Below are 12,091 nucleotides of genomic sequence, written 5' to 3'. Positions count from 1 at the left end.
CGTACCCAAATTCCTTATCGGTCTCTCCATATTTTACTCTGTAGTGTTACATAAAATTGTTTAGCTAGACTCTTGCTTCGTGCATTCCAAGTCCCTGACCAAGGACTCAAAGTTTGGTTAGATGCCACCTCCCCCCAACTCAGTTTTATTTGACGTGCAGTTATGTCCTGAAATCTATTGTGTCCCGTAGAGTTGAGACAGACGAACAAAGGAGATGCGGAGGGAATTGTGCTGCACACTTTGCATCAAATCAGTGCAGGAGTCATTTACATGCACCACAGTGCCCCAAACTAGATGAACAAATCAACCTGTGAAACTCAGCCAAGAGCCTGTGAGTAGAGGACTCTGCTGATCATGATTTCCACGTCAATCTGTTCAAATTTTCACTACTCCTCTTTTGTTTTGGCCTCACCAAACTGAGGTGAGATATGCGGGTCCTACCCCCAATTTACCAGTGTGGAGAGACCTTAGATGTTGGACTATAGACAAGTCCCCAAGCTGGGGATGGGTGGAGGCAGAGTAGCATTCCACTTTCCCATCCTCTTTGCCCCTTGATACCACTGCCTTACAACGAGGTGTCCCCAGAAGCCACAGTCATTTCCTCTTTGTGAGACAAACATGAATCTATCTTGGCCCAGTACTCTGAGAAAAGCAGGATATAAAAAGACATTTCCTCTGTCTCGCCAGATGGCTTCAGGGTAAGATTCTTCCCCAAAGCAAGTGTGAGAGTCCAGTCGACTATTTCGGGGAGGGCAAGAAGTGACAGGGAGAAGTAGTTAATTCCCCTCCTCCCCTAACAGGCCACTGCATCCAGCTTGGTGCGGGCAGCTCCTGCCAAGGTAAGCAAGGTCGTTGAGATGAAATCAAGAGGTTGGGTCCCTGGCAGGGCAGACCCTTTTAAGGATGAAGATTGGATGCTGGGGAAATCCACAATCCACAGATCTGAGGATCCAGGCTGGACTCTCATTTTCCATACCTCCCGGGGAGCTGGCTGGGCAGGACATGGAATAAACTGAAGAATACTGAGCCCCATCCAACCCATCTGGGAACCCACAGTGGAAAATAATGGGGGTAATACGCTGGGGCAGCCTGACTTCTTGAGATCAATGCATACCTTTGTGCTTGTCTGCATACTTTGTACAACTTTTCATTTTGAAAAAGTGAACAGTTAGCATTAAGAATGGCTACTCATTCTTAAAATGCTTTGGAGAAGCCAGAACATGGAGAAGCCAATACAAGGGAGGGGTAATCGGGGAAAATAGCCTCCCAAGAGGAGCCTGAAGGAGCTGGATGTTTGGTCTCAAATTCTGTTGGACTAAACACTTGGGTATTTCGTGCTTATTTTTTATGATAGAATTAGCATGAGGACCCTTGAATGGGACATGTGTTATACTCCCACTCACCACCAAACACTGGGAAGGTCAAAAGTGAATAAGAAAAGATACCTCTAAGATCAATGTCAAAAGCATACTGCCTATATTTTCTTCTGAGAGTTTTATGGTCTTAGGTCTTACATTCAAGTCTTTAGTCCATTTTGAGTTAGTTTTTGTTCATGGTATAATATAATGGTCTAATTTTATTCTTTTGCATGTGGCTGTCCAGTTTTCACAACGCTACTTACTGAAGAGACTTTCCTTTCTCCATTGTATGTTCTTGGCTCCTTTGTCAAAGATCTTTATATGTCTAGATATCCATCTCTCCATATTTTTAAGCTATTATTCTATTGTTTATGTTGAAATTACATCCTAATTTAACCCATATTCCAATTAATGGGGCATATTTCACAACTACAGACAAAGAAAAAAACCAAAAACCAAGTAAGACATGGCTTCTGCACCTAAGGAACACTAAAAATAGTAAGTTAGTCTCTGATCAAATGAGACTGAATTGAATAATCTTGAGAAATATTCAATTACTAAAAAAATAACAACACACACACAATCAGTGGCAAATTCTCCACTTCAGCACCTTCCATCTTCTTCAGCACCTTCATCCAACGTGACTCTCACATTTCCTGAGAATCACCTAGTTGTTCTCCATTCGTCTACATTTAGTTAAATTTAGAAGTAGAACATTGGAATAGACTGGAGACCTGTGATACTAGCTCGACCCAGTCCTCCCTTGAAGAAGGCAAGGGGCTGAAGCAGCTCGTTGGCCTTTCGGATCTGGGTCCCCCACTTCATGGGTGAGCGGTACCTAGGATAACTTGATTTTCATAAGACGAACTTCAGTTGTAATCTCATAAATAACGAAAGCCCTTCAGTGGTTCTCCAGTCCTAACCTGACCGAGCATGATGTGCTCAGCTCCATTCCACACCTCCAGCCTCCTCTGTCCCTCCCCTCCTGCGTGCCCTTGGCCTCTAGTGGAAATGAATGCTGTGAGGGTTTCCTAAAAAGTCTATCATGTCTCTGCTTTGTGCATTTGCTCCTGAAATTGCTGTTCTATAAAACATTTTACATTAACTACATACTCTAAAACTCATAATCATCTTTTAAAACCTGTTCCTCTTTTCCTGGGCTTCTGAACGTTTCTCCCTTTTTAAATTCCCAATAGTTCTGTGCTCTTCTTTCGTCATCTGGAGACTCACCTCAGTAGGGATGATGTCTTACGTGTCACTGTTGGTTGTGGGACCTGACATAGAGCCTTGACCATCTATTTGCTCAGGAAACATTTCTTAAATAGCTATACCCCATAGACCCACACCTCATTGCTGCAGGTCCAAATTTAGAACTCAGATCTCTGGTCTCTTATCCCACTGCTCTTTCTCCTCCGCCCTCTGACACCTAGTTCATCAATTTGTGGGGCTCATTTGAAGTCCTGACCTATTCTTCCCATCATCCACGTTACACATTATCTTGGATTGAGAAACCTGGTGGTTCAATATTTCCTTGGAAATATATATTTCCAGTTTTCTAACTGAGTTGGGGGCACATAGTAGGAGCTTATTACCTATTTACTAATGACGCTTTGCTGAATTCAGAGAGAAACTGAGTCTTTGGAAATATAGACTTCTATCTAAATATAGGTTTTAACTACTTCTTCCTTGCTCTTCCCTACTCTTTCTTTTCTCCCCTTTTCCTCTCATCTTTTCTTCAAACCTCCACCTAAGTCTACTAAACAGGATATGGTCCAAGTGGTTGGTTGTGGTTTCATAGATATTGACAGAGCATCTTCCTGGCCTGAAGAGGCACATCTGCACACCAGACCCTCAGTCTAGGCTACCAAAAGTGGAGTTGGTGGAGCATTCAGGGAAATCTCTAAGTGGAGCCTGATTCTAGAGGCAGCCATGCTGAGGTACATTCGGGAACTGTGGCTTTGCATCAGGAGCCTCATAACTTCATAAACCTGGGAGGTCTGGGGGGAAAAATGCGGCAAATGTATTGAAGACTTTCCTGCCCCACCCTGACCGGGGAAGAACAGACAGACTAGGAGGAAGCAAAAGGTCCTGGAGGCTGGCCATGCACACGTGGGCTCCACAGTCCCTGGATGCTGGAGTGGGCTGCCTTTGGCACTCACACCCCTATGCCGGGTCCTCCCCAACCCCTCTGGCGTCTCCTCAGTTTTCCCAGTTCTTTTTTCTCTCCCGGCCTTTCAAGCAGCAATGTTCTTCAATTGCTCTGTTCTCCACCCTCTTACAAATTCATTGTCAAAGACCTCACCCCCCCACCCCCCGCCCCTACCTACATCCTCACTTACATGCTGCTGTCTCTCATAGCTGAGCCTCTCTGCTGAGCTCTAGGCCTAACTGCTTCTTGGACACTGCAACTGAACTTCCCTCTCAACTAGGAAACACAGTCTCAAACTCTTGACCTCTTCCCTCTCCCGTGTCTCCCATCTTAATAAATGACATCATGATGTACTCAGTCTCCCAAGCCAGAAATCTAGGAAGAACCTGGGTTCCATCCTTATTGTAATCCTCCTCGACAGTCACTAAATGCTGTTGATCACAGTTTCTAGAAATCAGGTGAAGCCAGCACCTTGACTTTGTTCTCACTCGTGTCTGGTATTCTTCAGACCTTTCAGGACTGCCTGCAACTCTAACAAGAGCTCCTGACCTTTGCGTGATCCTCCCACGAACACGACTGTGAACAGATCCTTTAACTTTTGTGCCGTTTCTTTATCTAAAACAGGAGGGCATTGGACTACGTCTGTGAGAGCTTTCCCAGCTCTGCATTCCTTTATTTGTCAGCTTGCATAGATCACAGGCCCCAAAGTAAAAATCTGATTTTTCTGCACTTTTACTCATTCCCCGCCTCCCAATAACTTTTTCATTCTTCTCCTCCTACACTCTGCTAAAAGAGCTTTTGATTGAAATGTAGCAGTCCTAGGACCCAAATTTTTAGCCAGGATATGATTTCCCAGACATTCCCGAGGGATCTGGTCCCGTGTCCTTTCCTTCTGCTGTCACAGCAGGGGAAGGAGTTGCTTGGGGCCAAAGCTTACACAGAGTGGCTGTTGTTTTCATCTTTATCATCACTATTATTGTTTCGAGGTGCTGCTCCTTCACTAGGCAGAGGCAGACATGCAGATGGAAAGTTTTAAGATATTTTTTCCTCCTGCAAATTAATTAGAAGGCGAATATCAACTCTGTCTCCATTCTTCCCTCACCCTCGTTCCTTCAGCTAGGACGCCGGGTTAATGAGGTGGCTTATAAGGATCGGTGTTGCCCTGAGGACAAAGGCTCCTTTGGTCTTGATTTAGAATCTTCACTGAAGGGACACCAAGGGGGGCAGTGAGATGGCGCACCTGCTGGGGGCTGGTGAACTTGCCATCATCACTGAAATAACACCTCCCCCTCCACATTCCAGCAGCTGCCATTCTTCTTGGCTCCACACTGGCTGGGCGAGGACAGGGCAGAGCTAGGTCTTCACTTCTCCCATACCCCCTACCCCCATATACTTGGCGTTTGCCTCTCTCATACAGTTTTTGTCCTCGACATCTCCCGTCACCTTTCTCTGATCTACAAAAAAATGACCTTTTTTCTTTCACATGTTGTGTGTGTGCGTGTGTGTGTGTGTTCCCATCTTCCTAGAGTCTGGAGGCTGCTAGAGAAGAGAGAGAGAAATGCGAGTGTATCCCATGCTGATCTTTGTTGAAATTTCTGGTAAGAAGCTGGCAAAGACTATTCAAGGGATATTAAGACATCTCTGAACTTTATAAAAGATTAGAACCTGAGGAGGAATTTGAAGTTATCTATGCTTTCCCCAACCGCACCTGCCATTTTACAGGTACGGAAAATAAGGCTTTCAGCAAATTAGTGGTGGATATAAAGTGTCTGGACTCCCAATCCTGTGTACTTTCCATTACAATCTGCTTCCTAATTGCATGTGAATTTCCTTATTCCCCAGAGCCAAGGAGAATCAACATTTGGCTTCAGAAATGCTGCTAAACCCTGAATAAACAAAAGTGAATCTACAAGGTAATATTCAAGGTCTCTCATTCCTGAACCCAGACGCAATGCTTATGTTCAACCCTGGGATCCAGGGTTGTATTGATGCTTCTCCAACTTTCTTTTTATAAATAGGGGAGGAATTCTGGGGCTAACACATACGTTCTTGTCCCCCCACCTCCAAGCTCTTAAAAGATGGGAGGGTTTTTGTTTGCATGTATGAGTAGAGAAGGAGTGTCCTAAATTTCGGTCAGCAGGAATGTGGGTCTGGGGACTGGAGGAAGTCTCAATTGGAGTGACTCCATGGAGGACTGGGAGGGTTTCCTTTTTCTTCCCCCAAAAATCACTGTTCCAGTTATACACCACCATTAGAATTCCTCTAAGATATAGTATTGGAAAATACACTAAAGTTAGCAGTCATAATTTTTAGTTTCCAATCCTGGTTCTCTACCTCTAACTCATAACCTCGTCCATGCATTCATTTATTTAGGAAACAAAATAGTCATTGAACTACTATATGCCTGGTACTATTCCAGGTGCTGAGTATTCAGTATGGAAAAACGTAAAATTTCTGTTTCCACAGGTATTACATTGTAGTGGGGAAATCAATAATTGACACAGAAATATATAACATAGTAACATAAAATTCTATGAAGAAAACAAAAGTTGAATAAAGCAATAGAGAGCACCAGATGAGAGGGCATGTTTGTGTGGGCGTGTGTTATGGTGTTTTAAAATAGGGTCACAAATTCTTTTACACTCCTTGTAAAAGGTAAAGCCTAATTTCCCTCTCCTTGAGTGTGGGCTGGACTTAATGACTTGCTTCTCAAGAGTAGAGTGAAGTGGAAGTGATGGTGTATGACTTTGGAGACTGGATAATATAGTCACTGTGTCTTCTTCCTGTTTTTCTTGGATTGTTTGCTCTGGGGGAAGTTGGCTGTCATATTGTGAGGATGCTCAAGCAGCTTTCGAGGCTCATGCGGCAAGGAACTGAGGCCTTCTACCGAAAGCCGTGGAGAGGAGCCATCTAGGGAACGGATCCTCCAGCCCCAGTCAAACCTTCGGATGACTGCAGCCCCTGCTGACATCCTGACTGCAACTGAAGGAGAAACCCTGAGCCAGAACCACCCAGGTACGCTGATCCTGGATTCCTGACCCAGAGAAACTGTGAGATAGCAAATATTTGTTGTTTAAAGACAGAGCTTTGGGAGATGACTTGTTAAATAGCAATTGATAACTAATTATGTATTTGAGGGACACCCTCTGAGAAGGTAATAGTTGAGGAGAGACCAGAATGGAAAGAGGAAATGAGCCAGGTTAACATATGTATCAGGAGTGCTTGAAGCAGACAGAATAGAACTGGCAAATCCTCGTGGGAGAAACAAGCTTGATATTTTCAAAGGCATGTCAGGAAAAATTGTCCAAAATTTGGAAATGGGCAAGATATTACTGAGAATCCTTTCAGTGGACAACTGGGCATTGCCTAGGATATTTTGGGGGGATTACTTGATTATATCAAGATATTCCCCTTTGACTGAATTTCTGTTGCCTAAGTTATCTTACTGCTCTGCAGAGGCAGAATTCAGAATTCAATTTGTAGAAAACTGATAGTAATGCGAATGATTCTTTTCCAAAGTAGTATAATGAATTTCATCCAGTAGAAATACAACTGAATTCTATCCTGTAGAAAAGATGGCTACAAACAATACATTTTAAGCAGATTTATTGAGATAAAATTCTTATACCATTCACCCATTTAAAGTTGAAAATTCAATTTTTCTTTTTTCTTTTTGGTATATTCTCAGGGTGATACAAACATCACCACAATCTGATTTTTCTGTCTACCTTGTAGAGAAACACCAGGCCCATGCAGCTGCTCCTTACTTCCTTCCAACACCCACTCTCCAACCAGCCCGGGGCAGCCACTAATCTACTTGTCTTTACAGATTTGCTTATTCTGGGAATGTCATAAAAATGTAATCATACGATATGTGGTTTTTTTTGGGACTGGCTTCTTTCACTTAGCATAATGTTTTCAAGGTTCATCCATGTTGTGGCACATGTTAGTACTTCATTCCTTATTTCCAAATAATATTCAGTTGTATGATATATCACACTTTGTTTTTCTATTCCTCAGTTGATGGACATTTGAGTTATTTCTACTTTTTGGATAGCATGAGTAATGTTTGTATGAACATTCATGTACAAGTTTTTGTGTGAATATATGTTTTTATTTCTTTTGGATATATATCTAGGAGTGGAATTGCTGGGTTATATGGCAGATCCATGCTTAATGTTTTGAGGAACTGTCAAACTGTTTTCCAAAGTGGCTGCACCATTTTACATTCCCTGCAGCAATATATGAGGATTCCAATTTCTCCACATCCTTGCCAACACTTATTATCATCCATCATTTTGATTACAGCCATTTTAGTGGGTGTGAGGTAATAACTCATTGTGGTTTTAATTTGCATTTTCCTAATAACTAATGATGTTGAACATCGCTTTATGGACTTATTGGCCATTTTAATATTTTTCTTGGAGCAATGCCTATTTAAATCTTTTACCCATTTTAAAATTTGTCTTTTACTATTGAGTTTTAAGAATTTTTATATATTCTAGAAAGAAGTTTCTTATCAAATATATAACTTGCAAATATTTTTCCCCTTATGAGTGTTATCTTTTCACTTTCTTGATGGCATTATTTGCAGAATAAAAGTTTTAAATTTTGAGTCCAGTTTATCTATTTTTTCTTTTCTTGCTTATGCTTTTTGCATTGCTTTAAAGAAACCATTGCCTGACCCAAGAGGATGGAGATTTACTGCTATATTTTCTTCTAGGAGTTGTAGTGTTTTAGCTCTTACATTCAGGTCTATTATCCATTTTGAGTTAATTTTGTGTATGTTGTGTGGTAAAGGTCCACATTAATTCTTATCCAGTTGTCCCTGCACCATTTGTTAAAAAGACTATTCTTTCCCCATTGAATTATCTTTGTACTCCCTTGAACATCAGTTGATCATAAATATGGGTTTATTTATGGACTGTCAATTCTATTTCATTTATCTATATGTCTATCCTTGTGCCAGTACCACAGTTTCTTGGTTACTGTAGCTTTGTAGTAATTTTTGAAATTGGAAAGTGAGTTCTCCAACTTTGTTCTTCTTGTTTGAGAATCTTTTAGCTCTTCTGGCTCCCTTGAATTTCTATATGAATTTGAAGATTAGCTTATAAGTTTCTGAAAAAAAGGCAGCTGATATCATGAAAGGAATAGTTTTGTATCTGTAGATTAAATTGGGGATAAAGTCATCTTTGCAATGTTAAGTTGTCTGATCCACGAACATGGAATATATTTCCATTTATTTGGATGTTCCTTAAATTTTTTCAGTAATATTTTGTAATGGGCAGTGTATGTCTTGTACTTCTTTTATTAAATGCATTGCTAAGTATTTTATTCTTTTTGATACTACTGCAAATAGAATTGTTATTAATTTCATTTTCAAAATTTTCACTGCTAGTGTGTAGAAACACAAGTGATTTTTAAAATATTGATCTTGTATCCTGCAACCTTGTTGAACTCATGTACCATTTTTAAGTTTTTTCGTGGATTCCTTAGAAGTTTCTATATACAAAATCATACCATATGCAAATAGAGATAGATTTTTTCCCCTTTCCAATGTGGATGGCTTTTATTTTCTTTCTCTTGCCTAATTGCCCTGTCTAGACCCTCTATTACATGTTGAAGAAGAGGCAAGAGTGGGCATTCATATCTTGTTTCTGATCTTATGGTGAAAGCATGTAGTCTTTCACTATTAAGTATGATAGCTGTGGGTTTTCCATGGGATGGTCTTTGTCATGTTGAGGAAGTTCCTTTCTTCCTGGTTTGCTGAGTGCTTGTATCATGAAGAGTGTTGGATTTTTGTCAATTACTTTTTCTATGCCTGTTAACGGCCATATGGCTTTGTCCTTTATTCTATTAATAGGGTGTATTATATCAAGTGACTTTCAGATGTTAAACTAACCTTGCATTTCTGGGATAAGTCTCAGTTGGTGTTGGTGTATAATCCCTTTTATATGTTGCTAGAGTCAGTTTCCTAGTGCTTTGTTGAGTATTTTTGTATCTATATCCATACAGATATTGGTCTGTTCCAATATTATTTTATTTTCTTGTGATGTCTTTGTGTGTAAGGACCCAGTAATACTGGTCTCATATAATGAGTTGAGAAGTTATTTCCTACTTTTGCATTTTTTGGAAGAGTTTTGAAGGCTTCCTATTAATTCATCTTTGAATGTTTGGTAAGTTTTAAAATTACTAATTCAATGTTTTAGTCGTTCTAGATCTATTCCTATTTCCTATATCTCTTGAATATGTTTCTGTAATTTACATCTTTCTAGGAATTTATCCATTCCAGGTAAGTTATCTAATTTGTTGGTACACAGTTATTCATAGTATTCCCTTATAAATTGTTTTATTTATGTAAGATTGGTAATGATGTCTCTTTTTCATTCCCGATTTTAGTAATTAGAGTCCTCTCTTTTTTTTCTTGGTCAGCCTAACTACATGTGTGTCAATTTTATTGATCCAAACATTACATTTTATTGTCCTATATGATATTAACCAGTTTTGCACCTATTAGCAAATTCGCTTCAACATTTCTGACAGCCCATGTGTATATATATCTGTTCTTCAGATTCTCTTTTGAGCCAATCTTAACAGCTTACTGGTTCTCATGTTAATTAATGAATTGAATAAAATAGTTGACATATTGATTTTACATTTTTGTGAAAATGATGTTTTAAACTTTTGAAAACTGTACTTTAGCAGAAAGTATGAAAATCAGTGAAGGGTCAGAAAAGGGCAGGAAAAGAGGGCAAAGACAAAGACATAGGCGAGATCATGTAAGTCCTTGTAGGCCATGCTAAGGAGATTTTTTTTTTTTTTACCATAAGTGGATTGAAAAGCTTTTAGCATCCCCTAGATGACTGGGACCTCAGCTATCTGTGATGCGTCCCTATGCTACCTCACAGGGTGACCCTGAGAATGGAGTGAGATTATTGAGTTGAAAATTGCATTGTTACTGCTAGCACTCATTCAGCTCACCTATGAGGTCAGTTTTCAGACACTAATGGCTTGGTCTAAATTCTTGTTTTCAAATCCTTACTTATTGGCAGATTCTTCAGGGAGAAACACATGGGAATTCCAGAGGGCTGGCCTCTGGAGCCTGAGACAGGTAATTTTGTCCATGAAGATGCTAGGGATTCATACATGAATATAGCGGATAGAATGGTCATTAGACCCCAAAAACAAGAGATGGGGCTGGGGCAATTTGAGAACTCAACAGGCAGGCTTGGTCTATCTCATCATGTCTGGCTGGAACTGATTCTGGGTGGTTGAGGGCTAAGATGGTGGAGGGGCAAGTCTGAGTTGTGAACAGACAGGTCAAGAGAGAGAAGCTGAGATATGATAAATGAGGTTGACAGAAGGTCTCAGAATGCGAAGGTCAGATGTTTGAGCTTGAAGACGAAAGCAGGGTGCTGGAAAGTGACTAATCCATGAAACAGGTTTAGGACATGACTGTATTATGGTGCTTGGGATGAAGAAAGACAAAGGCTGAAAGGACAGATGACACAGTGAACCAGAGAAAAACATCCCTTCAGAAAGTTTGCCTTGCACAAATGACCGAGCAGCTCTCCTCAGCCTGCATCTCAGGGTAGTCATGGATGGGAAAATGACTCAGGCCAGTATCTCTGTCTTTCAATTTTCTTTGTTTTTGTTTTATTCTGCCCTCCTGGCTTGACCTAAATCTTAAGCTATTCGTGGAGATTTAAAAATCTATTCTAGCCCTCAAAATTCTCCCTGGCAAATTTTCGTCCATTGTATAACTTAGATTTCTGTTGTTTAAGCTAACTCGCATTTTATCTTGTCTTTTCCTCAAGAGTTCTGCCATCTGCCTTTCCCAGAGTTCAGCTAAAGCCCTGAGAAGCAGTGCTTAACCTAGACAACCCACAACCAGGTGTAACGGGCTGGAACACGTGGCCGTCAGGGAAGGGGAACACTCCCAGGAAAGGTCTGACCACACCACCCTGGATGCTCGAGGTAACAGAAACCTACATTGCTCTCCTCGCAAGCCTAGTAAGGGGGTTTAGTGCATCAACATGACCGGAGTAAAGACAGCTATAAAATGTGTTCCTCAAGGACTTTCTTTTCTTCCTCTTTCTCCCTTTTCAGTTAAGAGAAGAAGTCCTCAGGAAAGAATCATCTAAACAAAAGTGTAGAATTAAGATAAATGCATTCGTTTTGCATCAGACATTTTCCATGATGAATGAACAACTCTCTAGCCCTTAGCAAGGTCAAGTGCTGGCTCTTTAAGAAAGATCCGCTTTTCCAGAGATGAGGCTGGAGGTTGGGGCTGAGAGCCTGGAGAGAGAAAATAGTTTTCTAGAAAAGGGGAGCCAACGGCCAGAGGTGATCTCTCCCATGAGGTTTGCTGCTCCTTGGTTTCAGAGCTGAGAGGGGACTCTGTATGATTGCTTTGAGGACTGTCTCCCAGGTGGGCCTTTGGAACTGACCTGACCATTCCCAGAGCAGCTGTGAAGGCTGAGAATACTTTCAATAGAGGGTACCATGCTCATCCCAGGTGGAAACAAAGCTTGTGTTTCTCCATTTGCACCAAAGAGTGAGCAAACATCCAGGTAATGTTACT

General features: G+C 41.0%; 1 long non-coding RNA gene across 12 annotated transcripts in view; it reads left to right on the top strand.

The window, feature by feature from the left end:
• Positions 1-12,091, top strand: part of LOC103554259 (uncharacterized) — a 311,616-nt gene that overhangs the window by 160,364 nt on the left and 139,161 nt on the right. For 11 of the 12 annotated variants that reach the window (XR_011539768.1, XR_011539769.1, XR_011539770.1 and 8 more), the window contains 3 exons: positions 5,350-5,420; positions 6,324-6,522; positions 11,325-11,484. This is a non-coding gene — a long non-coding RNA (uncharacterized lncRNA). The remainder of the gene's footprint in view (positions 1-5,349; positions 5,421-6,323; positions 6,523-11,324; positions 11,485-12,091) is intronic. The other variant, XR_011539774.1, reaches the window with a different exon arrangement.

The sequence above is a fragment of the Equus przewalskii genome, chromosome 5 (assembly GCF_037783145.1).
Source record: "Equus przewalskii isolate Varuska chromosome 5, EquPr2, whole genome shotgun sequence".
NCBI lineage: Eukaryota > Metazoa > Chordata > Mammalia > Perissodactyla > Equidae > Equus > Equus przewalskii.
The sequence above is the reverse complement of the archived record's forward strand: the minus strand, read 5'-3'. Positions and strand labels throughout refer to the sequence as shown.